The sequence below is a fragment of the Xenopus laevis genome, chromosome 9_10S (genome assembly GCF_017654675.1).
Source record: "Xenopus laevis strain J_2021 chromosome 9_10S, Xenopus_laevis_v10.1, whole genome shotgun sequence".
NCBI lineage: Eukaryota > Metazoa > Chordata > Amphibia > Anura > Pipidae > Xenopus > Xenopus laevis.
This window is the reverse complement of record NC_054388.1, coordinates 52,353,517-52,369,903: the sequence shown is the minus strand read 5'-3', so window position 1 is coordinate 52,369,903 and position 16,387 is coordinate 52,353,517.

Here is a 16,387-nt window from a genome sequence, read left to right as displayed (position 1 = left end):
AAAGAGACTGGGCAAAAACGGCCTGCATGGCAGATTTCCAAGGCGCAAACCACTTTTAAGCAAAAAGAACATTAAGGCTCGTCTCAATTTTGCTAAAAAACATCTCAATGATTGCCAAGACTTTTGGGAAAATACCTTGTGGACCGACGAGACAAAAGTTGAACTTTTTGGAAGGTGCGCGTCCCGTTACATCTGGCGTAAAAGTAACACAGCATTTCAGAAAAAGAACATCATACCAACAGTAAAATATGGTGGTGGTAGTGTGATGGTCTGGGGTTGTTTTGCTGCTTCAGGACCTGGAAGACTTGCTGTGATAGATGGAACCATGAATTCTACTGTCTACCAAAAAATCCTGAAGGAGAATGTCCGGCCATCTGTTCGTCAACTCAAGCTGAAGTGATCTTGGGTGCTGCAGCAGGACAATGACCCAAAACACACCAGCAAATCCACCTCTGAATGGCTGAAGAAAAACAAAATGAAGACTTTGGAGTGGCCTAGTCAAAGTCCTGACCTGAATCCTATTGAGATGTTGTGGCATGACCTTAAAAAGGCGGTTCATGCTAGAAAACCCTCAAATAAAGCTGAATTACAACAATTCTGCAAAGATGAGTGGGCCAAAATTCCTCCAGAGCGCTGTAAAAGACTCGTTGCAAGTTATCGCAAACGCTTGATTGCAGTTATTGCTGCTAAGAGTGGCCCAACCAGTTATTAGGTTCAGGGGGCAATTACTTTTTCACACAGGTTTGGATTTCTTTTCTCCCTTTTCTCCCTAAATAATAAAAACCCTCATTTAAAAACTGCATTTTGTGTTTACTTGTGTTATCTTTGACTAATAGTAAAATGTGTTTGATGATCAGAAACATTTTGTGTGACAAACATGCAAAAGAATAAGAAATCAGGAATATATATATATATATTCATATCTAATTTAATTTTCAGTTCGGATCAATGAGAGATACTCCTAAAGGCTTATTACTAAGTAAGAAAGAAAGGGAGAGAAGGAAGCAAGGCAGAGAACCCTGAGGATTCTATTCAATGCTCTGGAGAAAAAGGTGAACACTAAGGATTTTGATGGCCTTAGTAGGCCTAACAATTGCCCCTTGATCCTTGTATGACTGGTACAAGATCTGATCTCTAGACTTAAGAATATTACATTTAGGAAATGATACAGTGCAACTCATGAGACCTCCTATGTTATGCCACATTCAGATAAAATAATCATGTATCTAAACCCCCAGTTTTGGCAAAAAACTATGATGTTAGAGTGCAGGTCCCGTCCTAGAACTCTCATTCTGGAATTTCAAAGTCCTGGGGTATAAACATTATGCAGAGCAACCCATAGATAGGGTAGTGGAAAACAAAGCTCTACCCATGGCCCCACTTTCAGCTGATAAAATCTGCTCCGCATTTGAAATCTGTATGAGCCACAAAGGATTTTACAGAAGGTAAGACAAGCTTCATATACAGTATTGCTTCCCTGCAACACAATATAAATCATTGCACCACTGGTATAGGGAAATCAAAGCAAATTGTAAATTAAAAGTGAAAGATCAAAGAGAAATATAGAATTGCACTAGTTTTTTTGCACTTTGCTGCTGTAATAAAAAAGTCCTAAAGCAGTAGTTCCAAAACCATGGAGCTGGCCACTAAGGCTGTAAAACAGAAACCCAGCTTGGATCTTGGTTGCTGGAGAGCAGATTTGGCTGAATACTGAACAGAATCTGAACCATTGGTGGCACCATAAATTTCCAACGTGAGGCCAGAAAATGATGTGCATGTGCTGCCTGCTAGATCTAAGAACAGCACTGTGACACATTCAGTTACATTGAGTGGGAGAAACAACAGCCTCCATCTCTTGCTCCATTTTTTTTAGCCTTCTACTAAATCCGTTCCGCAGTTTCACAGGTTTCACATAAAGGTTTAACTTGAGAGACGTGGTTTTTTTTTTTTCAACTTCATCTACAATGTTAATAAGGGCATATGCAGAGTGCGATTTTTGTATTTGAGGAGGATAATTAAAGGCATTTTCTTTATAGAAAGACAGTCCTTTATAGTATATCTGCATCAGTTTACTGTATAATACCTCAGAACACATGGCAGGATACATGTAGCTACAATTTCATGTCATACATAATATCTCCTACATGCATGAGACGATAAATGAATATACCATCCACAAGTAATATACAGGTATATAGGTTTTTTATATAAATACCTGTGTATTTTTTTTTTTTTCAGCAAAACAAACATGACTGGGTTAGGGGCAACGTATAGGCTAAAAAGTTGCTGTAATGTTGTTCCTTGACCTTATTATTTTTCAAGAGGAAATATCTTTTTATTCCAATGACAGTACATTATTGAGACATAAATGAAGCCTGATTTTGCTAGCCTTTGAAGAACAAAAATGTGTCCCCTGATCTCCCTGCGCTTGGTACAGGAGCATAACTACAGAGGTAGCAACGTTTGTGGCTACACGGGGGCCCAGGAAGCACTAGTTCACCTTCAAACACTTTTTTCAGTTCAGTTGGTTCACCAGAAATAAAGACTTTTTCCAACTACTTTCTATTTTCTGTGTGTGTCTGTTTTTCAAATATTGTGTAAAGTGTAAGTGTAAAGTTTCATTTTTCACCTTCTAAAGCACCTCTGCAACTAGGGTTGCCACCTTTATTAACTGGTGGAGACCGGGCAGGGGGCGGGCCGTGACATGGAGGGGTGGGGATGTGACAGGGGTGGGGCTATGATGCAGCTGTCGGCGATTGGCAGATTGCTGTGTCAATCATAAGGAATCCTGCGCGGTTTTCCTTATTTGGAAAACCAGGCAGGAAGTTTTGACCCGGCAGCCCTTCAAAATACCGGGCTGCCCAGGTCAAAACCAGACAGTTGGCAACCCTAACTGGAACTCTCATTCTGGAATTGTCACAATCTGTGTGTTTTTTTTTTTAAATGTATTAAACCCCTGGCCACCAATGTATTATTTTAATATTCTTATGCCCATGCCACCAATGTTTATTTAAAATATTCTATGGGGCCCCTGACCACCTTTTTTAAACTTGTGGGGGGGGGAACAGGCCACCAGTGACATTTTTTTAACTTGTAGGGGGGACCCTGGCCATCAATGTGTTTTTAGCACCCATGTTTGTGTGGCTTTTTACTGTGTTGTGGTTGACACACAGGGGCTCATTTATAAACGTGCAGAGCCGAATGATTTGACAGTGAAAACATTTGCCCTGCGATTGGTTATATTTATAAAGCTAGATACGAGTGGTGTACTTAACGTGCAAACAGAATTGCGTTTTTTTTCCCCGCAAATGTCAATGACAGCTTTTTAAATATGGCAAAAAATGCAAATTGCGAATACTCTGCGTTGGGTTACGTCACAACTTTGTTGGCAGAGAAAATATTCGCGAAACAGTTTTGCAAATTGTGAATTTAAGTTGCTGTCAACGCTATTTTGGCTCATAAAAACCTGCAAACACCCGTCTCATTTGCGAAAATCTATTCACAATGCGATTTTGTAAAAATCGGAAAGACGGGCACAGCAGTTTAGTTTAGCGTTCAGGAAAAAGCATGGGCAATACAGCCATTTGCGAATAAATATGTGCTGCGTGAACTTTTTAAATGACCCCCACAGAATCTCTGTGTACTTATATATATTTGCTCAGAAGACAAGCATTGCAAATCATTTTTTTTGCACACAAAAAAAGCAAAAATGTGTTTCTTGTATATTATATTGTATTGTGAAAAATATATTACATTGTATTATTTTATTTTTAAAGTATTTCGAGTCCTAGTTCTAGTTATATCAGTGGAACTGCTCAAGTCCCCCAGGAATTCCCCCTAAACTGAAAGCAGAAAATGTTCAAAAAATGTTCAAAAAATGTTGCTATTAATTAATGCAAAAATTGTATGACACTGAAAGACTAATTATAAAAGCAAACACGCAAAATAGGAAACACAAGTCAAGTTGCAAAATCATTTCGTACATTCAGGGTATTTCCTTTGCCATCTGACGCAAATAATTTGGGTCAAGTAATTTTCAGCTGGTTTTCACTTTCATTTTTTGATTTCCTGCAGAGGTGAGTGTAGTACATTTAATGCTGTGCAGAGAGACGGGCGCAGAGCTTTGCTGTGGGGCCCTTTGCAGCCTCCAATACAATGAATTATCTAGAAGACACATCTCCTTGTCCAATAAGTGGAGAAGAGAACTGACTGGCCTATGGAGCAAAGCAGAGAGCCTTGGATATTCTAATTGATGCTCTTAGGAAAAGGGACAGTGTTTTGGTGGAGACTGCAGGGGAATATGCTAGTTCTGTGGGCCCATCTCTCACCCCTCACCTGGTTCACACACCCATAATATATATATTCACTGTACCTTTCCCTGTGCATAATCTTGCTTTTATACTCCCTTAAATCAGCACAATAATATACTGTATATATATATATATATATATATAATTCAAAGCAACAGTAAGCAGTGCCTTTCTGTTCTCTGCCCTGGTGGTTCTGACCTGATTGACAGACTTGAGAAGAAGAAGCATATAAGTCATTGTGGGAAGTGGAGTCTTGGCTGGAGCTGACATCTGCTACATTCTTGACAGAGACCTAACCATCAGTGCAAAAAGTGGCAGACACATATTGGTTTCAGTTGCAATTACATTTACACATTACAAACCAGTCCAACCTCCTGCACACTATTGTCTTTTATAACAGAGGCAGCCTAGGTATACAGTACAGTGATCATCAACCAGTAGCTCATGGGCAACATGTCACCAACCCCTTGGATGTTGCTCTCAATGGCCACAAAGTAGGAACTTATTTTTTTAATTCCTGGTTTAAAGAGACACATTTTGGAGGCATAAAGACCATGTCTACTGCAAAATAGAGCCTCTTGTAGGCTGCCAGTCCACATAGGGGCTACCAAATAGCCAATCACGGCCCTCATTTGGCATACCTGAGGACTTTTTTCATGCTTGTGTTGCTCCCCAACTCTTTTTACATTTGGCTCACGGGTAAAAAAGGTTGGGGACCCCTGATACAGTACAATACAGTATTAATAACCTTCCAAAGGAACTTCCTTTATATTTGGCTCTGACAAAGGTACACTAACAGGGTACCCTTATTGGCTCAGACAAAGAGTCCTGACATGGGCCGCAAACTGCCCTGTATACTCAATGTGAGGCCTTTCCAGTGACCAGGGACAAACTGATGTTTCCACCCATTTAAATAATGCTCTTTTTTTATGCAAGACTGAATTTTATAATACAACTGCCTAGTGTTACACAGCTTGTTATCCATACAAATAGTTAATTAAGGATACCCACAACATACTACCAGTGTGTGTTTGACTTGCATTTAGCTTAATCATAACCTTGCACTTATCAAGAGTGAAACTCATTTGCCAGTTTCTCACACAAGATTTATTACACTTAAAATCATGCTGGCACAAAATCACAATATTGTAATGTGCAATGTATTCATGTATCATATCCCTTATTACCCCTCCAAAAGCTTTCCTACCACTGATGTCAGACTAACAGGCTACACATTATCTCTCTTTCATAATCTCTCAGAACCATATCAGACCAAGAAGAATCCTGGTCAAGAAAGAAATGGTTTTCTTCTTCAGAGGAAAACAGAAGCTAAATATTTGTTTCTCCCCTACTCAGGATTAACTACAGATGTATAACCCAAAAGAGGTGCCTTTATTCAAACGCAAAAAAGATCTTTCACAACTATTAGTTGAGGTCTGACGAAGTCAGAGCAACAAACAAAATTTTAAGGAAAAGAAAAAAGAAACCCCACCAATAGTTATGATTCTAAAGTTGACAGAAAAATTCTAATAGGTGGTGCATCCTACTTTTTTTTTAATTATTGTTCTTACAATTTTTTAGTAAAGTTAAATAAGTAGGTTGCAGCACCTATTAGAATTTTTCTGTCAACTTTAGAATCATAACTATTGGCGGGGTTTCTTTTTTTCTTTTCCTAATAACTACAGATGTATACCATGTATTCATTTAGGATGGGAGATTTTTTTCGCCTTGTTTCACCGCGGAAATGACGCCCATAAACTTGTATGGTGTCTTGCTTCAAAAAAAAAGACACGCGTCAAAAAATGTTTGACACCCATCGCCGGTGACAAATTTTTGGAGCGACTAAACGGGTCAAATTTGACCATCCCTATTGTTTCTTTTTAAAGACATATTCACGTCATATAAGATATCATATTCACCTCATGTAATTGTCAGTTTTAGGTCATTGTTACTGACTAAGGAAGAGAGAAAAGTAGCAGAGGAAGCAAAGCAGAGAACCCTGAGAATTCTGTTTGATGCTCTAGAGAAAAAACGACAGCTAGTCGTTATTAGCTATTAGTGGAGACACCTGAGGATTTTGTTGGCCTTCAAAGACTGAAAATGTGTCCTCTGATCCCCCTAAAATTGGTGCAAGATCTGATCATTAATCTTCTCAGCGTCACATTTAGGAAGAGATACAATTTAAATCATGAGACCTTCTACGTTCTGCCACATTCAGATGAAATCATCATGTATCTGAAGCCTGAATTTTGGCAACAAAATGAGATGTTGGAGTGCGGGTGCCGTCCTGGAACCCTCATTCTGGAACTGTCACAATTTCTGGGGTATAAACGATACTTGAAGGAACCCGCAAATGAGGGACAAGAAAACGAAACTCAACAACAGCCACATAAATTCCCACTTACAGCTTTTAACATCTGCTGGGTGTTTGAAACATGGATGAGCCACAGAGGATCCTACTTGGGATCTTATCCCTGCTGCGGGGAGGAATCGATGGATTCTGTGTGTGCACTTTCTCACCTGGCCATCTTTTTGAATGGTTTAATTGTACAACCGCTAACAACTGATAGGACATAAGAATAACCTTGTTAATAGTCTAGTTGCAGTAGTTAAAGCTGAACTTCATGAGCTGATTATGTAAATAAAAACCTGTTTCAGATATTCCATTTTTTCATACTGATTCCTAAAAACTCATATAGTCTGGTACTCAAACACCTTCTGCATACTTAGTAGCATACTTCCCAACATTTGGAAATAAAAAGTAAGACAAAAAAAGTTGTGGCCACACCCCCAAATGACCATGTTAATTTTACAAAATTTGGCAGGTTATGAAAGTTTGAACGTATTTCTGTGTTTTTTTTTTTCAGTTACTACAGTTTTGCTAATAAAGGTGAATTGCCCTTTAAGCTGTGAGTCTAACTTTTCCCAAGGGACCTGTTATCTTATATTATTACAATTAATGATTTGCTTATCTTGAAATTGTTACCAAAGTATCTTATCTGCTGATGTGGTTGTTCTGGGCTTTCTGCCAAAAGCCAATTAATTTAGAAACATTGTTTCTATTTCTGGCTGTTCAGTGCAGAGAAAAACAGGACTTTCCAGTACAAACAAGGGACTGCGGGTTGAGCTGTCAAAAGAGGGACTGTCCCTCTAAAAACGGGACAGTTGGGAGGTATAAAGTAGTCTTACATACTAATAAAGATTTACTCACAAACAACCATAGTAAGATACAGAAGTAGAACAGGGAGGCTGGGATAGAAAGCAGGTCAGCGCTATAGAAGCAGGAAGCCCAGTTACAATAAATAAGGCTAGGACTGTTTAAATGGACACACCCTGAAGTCTTGCAGGCAGAGGCAAGTTTATAACTAAATAGGCAAGAAAAATAGCTAATTTATACTTGGCTCAATAAACCATGGATATTACAGAAGTTATTGGCTCCATTCCCTCTATGAAAACTTGCACTACATCGCAATCATGCAGTCTATACACTCTGAGCCTAAACTGGTGCACTGTACATCCACATTAACAATGCTTTGAGAAAAATGCAGCCTTGTGGATAAAGCAACACACACTCAAAAGAAAACACAAGTCATGTTCAAAATTATTTGACAAATTCTCAATGATCACAACTGTCTGCAAAATTAGTTAATTTTCAGGTGACTTCCCCTTTAATGCATTTTAACGTAAAGTGGTTTCCATTTCATGCAAAGGTTAGTCCAGTGAGAAGCACTGTGCAGGAACGGGTACAAAGCTTTGCTGTGGGGCCCTCTACAGTCTCCAATACAGAGTAAAATGAACTATCTTGAAGACACATCTCTGTGCCCTCTAAGTGAGGTGGAGATCAGACTGGCCTATGGAGCGAAGCAGAGAGCATTGGATATTCTAAATAAAGCTCTGAAGAAAAAGGACAGTGTTTTGGTGGAAACTGCAGGAGAATTTGCTAATTTTTGTGGGACCATAGGCGGATTTTCATTAAGGCTTGTGGGAGGCGAAGCCTTCCCAAACCTGTTTGCCTAAAGAAAAATTAAAAGACAAAAAATAAAAATCCTCTGACTGATGTGTCTATTTGAGCTTGTCTGATCTGTTTTTTATGAGAGGTTTGTTTTTGTAAGTAATTGTTAGTTGAAGTTCCTAAACCTGACTGTTTTCCAACCTGACCGTCCCATCTCAGCCTGTCAGTTAAAGGGATACTGCCATGGGAAAACATGTTTTTTTCAAAATGCATTAATAGTGCTGCTTCAACAGACTTCTGCATTGATATCGGTTTTTCAAAAGAGCAAACAGATTTTTTATATTTAATTTTAAAATCTGATATGGGGCTAGACATACTGTCCGTTTCCCAAGTGCCCCCAGTCATGTGACTTGTGCTGTGAGACACTCTTTACTGCTGCACTGGAAGTTGGAATGATATCACCCCTCCCTGCCCTCTCCATCAACCCATCAGCAGAACAATGGGAAGGTAACTAAATAACAGCTCCCTGTTAGATCTAAGAACAGCACTCAATAGTAAAAACCCATGGCCCACTGAGACATCTTCAGTTACATTGAGTAGAAGAAACAATAGCCTGTCTGAAAGCAGTTCCACAGTGCATCACTGGCGCTTTCTGAAAGCAAATGACCAGACAAAATGACCTGAGATGGCTGCCAATGTTACAACTAAAAAAAATACACTTGTTGGGTAAAAATTTAATTTTACATGGTAGAGTAAATTATTTGCAGTGTAAACAGTGTAGTTTAGAAATAAAAACTACACTTCCTTATGTTTATGGGTAACTCACCGAAGGAATAGGATGCCTAAGGAGGTTTAGCTAGGCCAGCCAGATTCCATCCAAGGCCTTACTTGTCCATTCCCCTCCGCAACCGCATTGCCCCATATGCTATATAACATCTGTTATGTCGAGAAACATGTTGTATATTTTATACATAAAATGTCAATTTTACACTGTGATTTACCCTTTGACAGAATTTACAATAAAAAATAAGTTACAAAAAAAGAAATAAAAACTACACCATACAATCATGACCGAATCCATTTAAAGGGGGGGGGGCAAGCCTAATAATAAAATGCTGGTTATATAATTTAAAGCAACTTTCTTTCCACAGTAATTAAAAGCAGTCCCCTTCTGTTCACTGGCTCCAACTAAGGTTTGTGAACCCTGCAAAATCTGAGACCCCCACCCAGTTTGAGTTTCCAATGGCACCTGAAGTTGCCCACGGCACCATTGGGCACAAAAGTATTATTCATAGAATTACTAAGCTAGAAATCCTTGCATCTCCTGGTCTCTCTTCCATTCTGCAAGATATTACAGGACATGGGGCTTTGCTCTCCTTTCCATCAGCCTTAAAGGCCAAGTTCAGTTGGGATGAAGTCTGGGCTGTTTGCACTGGACCTGACTAGAATTCAACCGCTGAATAAGTGCTGTCATTGCCTAGAACTTGTCCAAGTACAGAGCTCCGATTCATTGTACTTGTTGTTTCTGTGTGCATTGTTCTGCAAGTCTGTACCTCTAGCTATGATGGTAATGAGCAAGCCAGCCTGTCCTGCATTAGTTTAGAAAACCTTTCTAATATAGTTAGTTAGTCAAAAATGTAATGTATAAAGTCTGGAGTCACTGGATGTCTAACATAACAGAACACTACTTCCTGCTTTTCAGCTCTCTAACTCTGAGTTAGTCAGCGACTTGAAGGGGGGGCACATGGGACATAACTGTTCAGCAGAGCTGGGCCAGGCCGGACAGGCTTCCTAGGCAACCTGGAAGGTCCCGGCACCAGCTGGGTGCGCGCATGTGCAAAATCGTTGGTAGAAGGGAAAACGTGCAAATAGTCAGGGAGAGAGGGGACCAGACATGAAGTAGATGACAGAGAAATTTTCGAGAAATTTTATATTTTGCTCTGTACAAGAATCATCAGAACTGCTGCATCGGTGCATCGATTATTTCTTCTGCACATTGGAAAACTGGTTGGATTATGTAGAATAGGGAATAGGTAGATCCCTCGTCTGCTCCAAAGGGAGATGCGGGGTGGGAGATTGTGGGTGTGAAGGATCTGCAAGAGGCATCTGGATAAGATAAAGGCTTCTGACTAACACACACCTATCATCTAACCAACAGAAATCACTAGTTTTTGAAGGCTTTAGCTGGCCATAAAAAAACCCTCCACACCATACTGACAACATATTGGTTTGTGTCTGGGGCCCTCCAGATGGCCTAATTTTTGTTTAAAAGTTGGACAGTAATCAATTCCGCAGGTCCTATAGGATGAGGAGCTTATAAATGAGTTGATTCCTTGCTCAGCACATGGGTGCCAACCTCACCAAATTGCTGTATGGCCTCAAAAGTGATTCTAAAGCTCATTATAAGAATCAGAGGTCAAGGAAAGAGTATGAGAGGAACCATTCAGCAAAAACATACTTGGAAGCATGTATATATAAATATTGTAGTAAATTATCTCTGTATGGGCTATGAGCAAACTTAGGGGGCTGTCTCTATGTACAGGCTATAAACTAACTTAGGCAGCTGTACCTGCTGAGTTGTGTTTAGTACAGATAAATACTTCTGCTGTCATAGTTTTGTCGTATCTCTCTGTACATATTTGTATATTTGCTTATAAGCTTTGCAGCACCTACAAGAAAACCATCCCATTTACATGTAACTTTAAAACCACTAACATTTTTAAATTAATATAATTGGAAATTGTTCAGAATTAAATTTTCTTTCATTAGGCAAAACACTGTTTTGGATAGAGTTCTCCTAAATTTATACACTTTGTAGTTTATGAAAGAATTTATGATTTTCTTCTGCGGCTCCAGTAGGGATTTTAAGTTTGAGTCAAGCAGGGGGTTTATTTGTGTAATGGGAATCTAATTATCTACTTTGCATGGACCAAATATGAAGGGAGCTTCCATCTCCCTGTTTGCTCTGTTAAGCTCAAGAAATTACAAAGCAAGAAACTATTTAGCAAAAAAATCTGATGGTATTGCTAAAATATGGGTAACAAGTAGGGATGTAGCGAACGTCGGAAAAAAAGTTCGCGAACATATTCGCGAACTTGCGCAAAAATGCGAGCGGTTCGCGAACCCCATAGACTTCAATGGGAAGGCGAACTTTAACATCTAAAAAAAAAATTTCTGGCCAGAAAAATGATTTTAAAGTTGTTTAAAGGGTGCAACGACCTGGACAGTGGCATGCCAGAGGGGGATCAAGGGCAAAAATGTATCTGAAAAATCTGCCTGTGTGTGCTTGGAAGAGATAGTGTAGGGGGAGAGCTGTTAGTGATTTCAGGGACAGATGATAGTAAGTTTGCTGGCTAGTAATCTGCTTGATACTGCTCTGTATTGGAGGGACAGAAGTCTGCAGGGATTTGAGGGACATTTTAGCTTAGGTAGCTTTGCTGGCTAGTAATCTACTGTTCTCTTTAAACAACTGCCATACGTTGACCTTGTAGGCATTGTTTGCCCAGTTTTTTTGGACGCAGCCACTGAAGCACAGTTGCCAGAAAAAATATGCCATATAAATGCTGAAAATAGTAATTTTTCGCCATACGTTGACCTTGTAGACATTGTTTGCCCAGTTTTTTGGTTGCAGCCACTGAAGCACAGTTGCCAGAAAAAATATGCCATATAAATGCTGAAAATAGTCATTTTTTGCCATACGTTGACCTTGTAGGCATTGTTTGCCCAGTTTTTTTGGTCGCAGCCACTGAAGCACAGTTGCCAGAAAAAATATGCCATATAAATGCTGAAAATAGTCATTTTTTGCCATATACGTTGAGTCAACGTATGGCAAAAAATGACTATTTTCAGCATTTATATGGCATATTTTTTCTGGCCTCTGTGCTTCAGTGGCTGCGGCCAAAAAACTGGGCAAACAATGCCTACAAGGTCAACGTATACACTACTACAGCGGTGGATACGGATTACGTAAAATATATTATGGCTGCTTGAAAAAAGTCACTCCGGTGTTTTTTCTGGAGACGGTAATATTATGGATATTTAGACAGAATGTGAACAAGGTCACACAGCTAGATGGCAGTTGGTTGAATAACACACTGGGCAAAAAATGCCTACAGGGCAAATAATGCCTAAAAGGTCAACTTATACACTACTACAGCGGTAGTAAAATAAAAAAAAGTAAAATAAAAAAAAAATGAATATTAAAAAAAAAAATTAAAGTTGGTGCTGCTGAACTACTAGGAGCAGCAGATTAGCACACCAGTCCCACTCCCCAACACTGCTAGACTAATAGCACTGGGCTCTTATAGTAGTAGTAGTAGTAGTAGTAAAACAACAAAAAAATAAATAAAAGCAGTCCTTACAAGGACTACTGTTATTGCAGCAGTCAGCAGATGAGATCAGAAGCAGGACAGCTGCCCACAGCAGCTACATACAGAGCACTGCAGTAGAAGGTAGATTACTAGCCAGCAAAGCTACCTAAGCTTAAATGTCCCTCAAACCCCTGCAGACTTCTGTCCCTCCAATAACAGAGCAGTATCAAAACGATTACTAGCCAGCAAACTTTCAACTGTCCCTGAAATCACTAACAGGCAGCAGCTCTCTCCCTACACTATCTCTTCAGCACACACAGGCAGAGTGAAAAAACGCTGCAGGGCTTCGGTTTTTATAGGGAAGGGGAGTGGTCCAGGGGAGAGCTTCCTGATTGGCTGCCATGTACCTGCTGGTCTGGGGTGAGAGGGCAAAAAAAGTGCCAACAATGGCGAACCCAAAATGGCGAACGTCGCGCGACGTTCGCGAACTTCCGGCGAGCGCGAACACCCGATGTTCGCGCGAACAAGTTCGCCGGCGAACAGTTCGCGACATCTCTAGTAACAAGGCATAAGAGCAGAGTAACCTGTAACAACTCATCAACTTTAACGATTGACCTCCAGCTGGGCTAATTATGGGACCATGTAATTGGCAGGTATGTTACGCTGGAGAAATACTGAACCTGTTAATTAAATCCACCCCCTCTCCATGGTGATAACGAACCCGCGTAGTAATGTAAGGCACACAAAGGAACTACGGTAACTGCTATTAAGAGTGAAGAGTTGGGTGCAACATGTTGCGTTTCATCTACGTTCAGCACTTGGATGCGTCTGTGTCAGTACAGGCCCATAAGAAAGTCTGCATTTTGTCCTGTGGAGGAAAGCAGGAAAATAAAGCACAGGAGAACACAAGGCGAAACACCCATGTGTTATGGCCCTTAAAGCTAAAAAGACTGAACTTTTAGTTATAGAATATGAATCTCTACTTCATATTAAAAGTTGATTTGAAGGTAAGCAACCACTTTAAAGGGTATGTTCACCTTCGAGCGATAATCTGAGACAATTTGCAATTGGTTTTTATTTTTTATTATTTGTGTTTTTGAATTATTTTGGGTTTTTATTCAGCAGCTCTCCAGTTTGCAATGTTTACCAATCGGATGGCTAGAGTCCAAATTACCTAGGAACCATGCATTGCTCTGAATAAGAGATTCGAATATGAATAGGAGAGAAACCGAATAGAAAGATTAATAGTAAAAAGTAGCAACAACAATACATTTGTAGCCTTAAAGAGCATATGGTTTTAGATGGGGTCATTGACCCCCTTTTGAAGGCTGGAAAGAGTCAAAAGAAAAAGGCAAAATAATTTAAAAAAAATATACAAAATAAATAATGAAGACTAATTGAAAAGTTGCCTATTCCATAACATATTAAAAGTTAACTTAAATGTGAACCACCAATTTAAAGAATTCTGGGTGGTTTTTATTTTTTACAATGTCTTGAGGGTGGTCATTCTATGAAAATAAGCTTCTCTACTTTCTATTAAGAGGAAAGATAAAGACAGTGCTGCGTTGAAATGGGAGAGCCCCCTGATGGCCAAAGATAGGGAATGCAGTGTGGCACATAGCTTGTTGCAACTGGTAATTGTAATCAGATTTATTCAGGGTCGGACTGGGAGGCATGGGGCCCACCGGGGCTACTGCCCCAGGGCCCCCTCCAGCCGCCACTGCCGCTCCGGAGTGCTGCAGGCGGCTAGTGCGCATGCGCGCAGCGCCGCGTTTGTGCGCATGCGCGCGGCGCCGCGTTTGTGCGCATGCGCAGCCCTTCTAGTCTACCGCGACCCCAAACAAAGTGGGGTCGCGCCGCCCCACTAAGTAGCGGAACTGGGCCGGCGGGGCCCACAAGAGCCCGGGGCCCACCGGGGTTTTTCCCGGTGTCCCGCCGGCCCAGTCCGACACTGGATTTATTATTGAAATATTGGTCACATTAAGTATTTAGTATATTAACAGGGGAACTCCGGCTTCCAAACCAAAATAAAGATTGCCCACATAACACAGAAACCCCTAATATACCCATCACAGTTACCTGTTTCTTCAAAAAGTATGAATGAATGCAATTTTCTGTGCTGAAATCCAGTTGTTTAACAGTTCTTCTCTTTCTGGATTATTTGAAATCCCTGCAGGGAAGGAGAGACTAAACACTGATATTACAGATTTTAATAACTTCTCCACAGCTTACAGACGACATGCAGGAACTACACAACCCACAATGCATTGCACTGTGATGTTCCTTTCCTTATTGAAATCACGCATGCAGGGAATTGTGGGGTTTGGAGGATGCAGGCTGAGGACAGCTGGCTGTTGATACAAAGTAACAGTAGTCAGTCAGCTCAGCAAAGTAGTCAGACAGATCAGCAGGAGAGCAGGTGGCTAGGCCTAGTGAACTGTTCCAAACAATTAAAAATCATGAAAAGTCTGCATATTTTTTAATTGATGTATATTGAAAAGTTGCTTGAAATTATATTCACTTTAATGAGGATAGCGCTGTAGAAGCACATAGCATAGGGAAGCACAAATAAGCCCATTAAAATTTGCAGATCTGTGTGTATAATATAATATAAAAGGCAGAGACAGGCAAATGATAAATAGAAGAGATTTCTTTAAGCAGCAGAGGCCACGAGCCCAACAGCCTCCATCCTCCCAGTGATACACCGTTCAGTCCCTGGAAGCCAAGCAGTTCACTTTCCAGCTGTGGGCACACATATAACATTAGCTACAGTAAACCTTCTGATTATAGCAGCAGCACCGTCTCCCAACTTGACTACTTGCCAACAGTCTTCCCACTGCAGATTATATATATATATATACACTGACTCTTTGCTATATTTGTATCCTCAGCTTCAGAGAATTGTTCCTGGGAGATACTTCAATCCTGAGTGAGGAAGAGATGGAACTGGCAGATGAAGCAAAGCAAAGAACACAGAGGATTCTATTTGATGCTCTGGAAAAAAAGACAGTGTCTTAAAGAAGGAAGGTGGGGATTTTAGTGTCCTTCTGAGGCAGAAGAATTGCCCGCTGATTCTGTCACGCTTGGTGCAAGAACTGATCACTAAACTACAGAACGTTGCATTTAGGAAAAGAGAGTATGTGGCTAATGAGACCTATGTTCTGCCAGATTCAGATAAACTCTCATTTTGGCAGTGTCAGAAATTCTTGGGTATAAGCATTATGCAGAGAGCCCCACAGATAAATGACATGTTCCACTATAGTATCTTCTTGGCGTTTGGGAAACATGGATGATACATAGAGGATCCTGCTCGGAATCTTATTCCTGCTGTGGGGAGGAGTCCAAGGATTCTGTGTGTGCACTTTCAGACCTGAGCATTTGGTTGAATGATAAAGCCCAGCTATAACTATGTTAATATGAAATATTTAAAGCGGGCGTTGGGGGTATTCTGATACAGTGACCACAATAAGAAACATTAACCCAGAAACACATTGAAGAATGTTTGCAAATTACACCATAAGGAAAGCTAAAAGCTCAATAAATGCACTTTATCTTTATAAAGCAAGGGACAAGGGACATAGCAGCACAGAGTGTTTTTCCCCCAACTAATATTCTGGTTTAGTGCTATAGGACCAACCTTCTCCGGGTATAGAAAGCTTGCCTGAGCTTGGGTGGAGGGCTCCAATGCACAAAGGATGATCAGGATTTACACACATTACAGGACATATAAGGTATATATAAGGTAGAGGAGTTGTGTGTGTGTGTATGTGTGTATGTGGCTCTACTGTATTTAAAAAAAAATAAATAAACAAAAG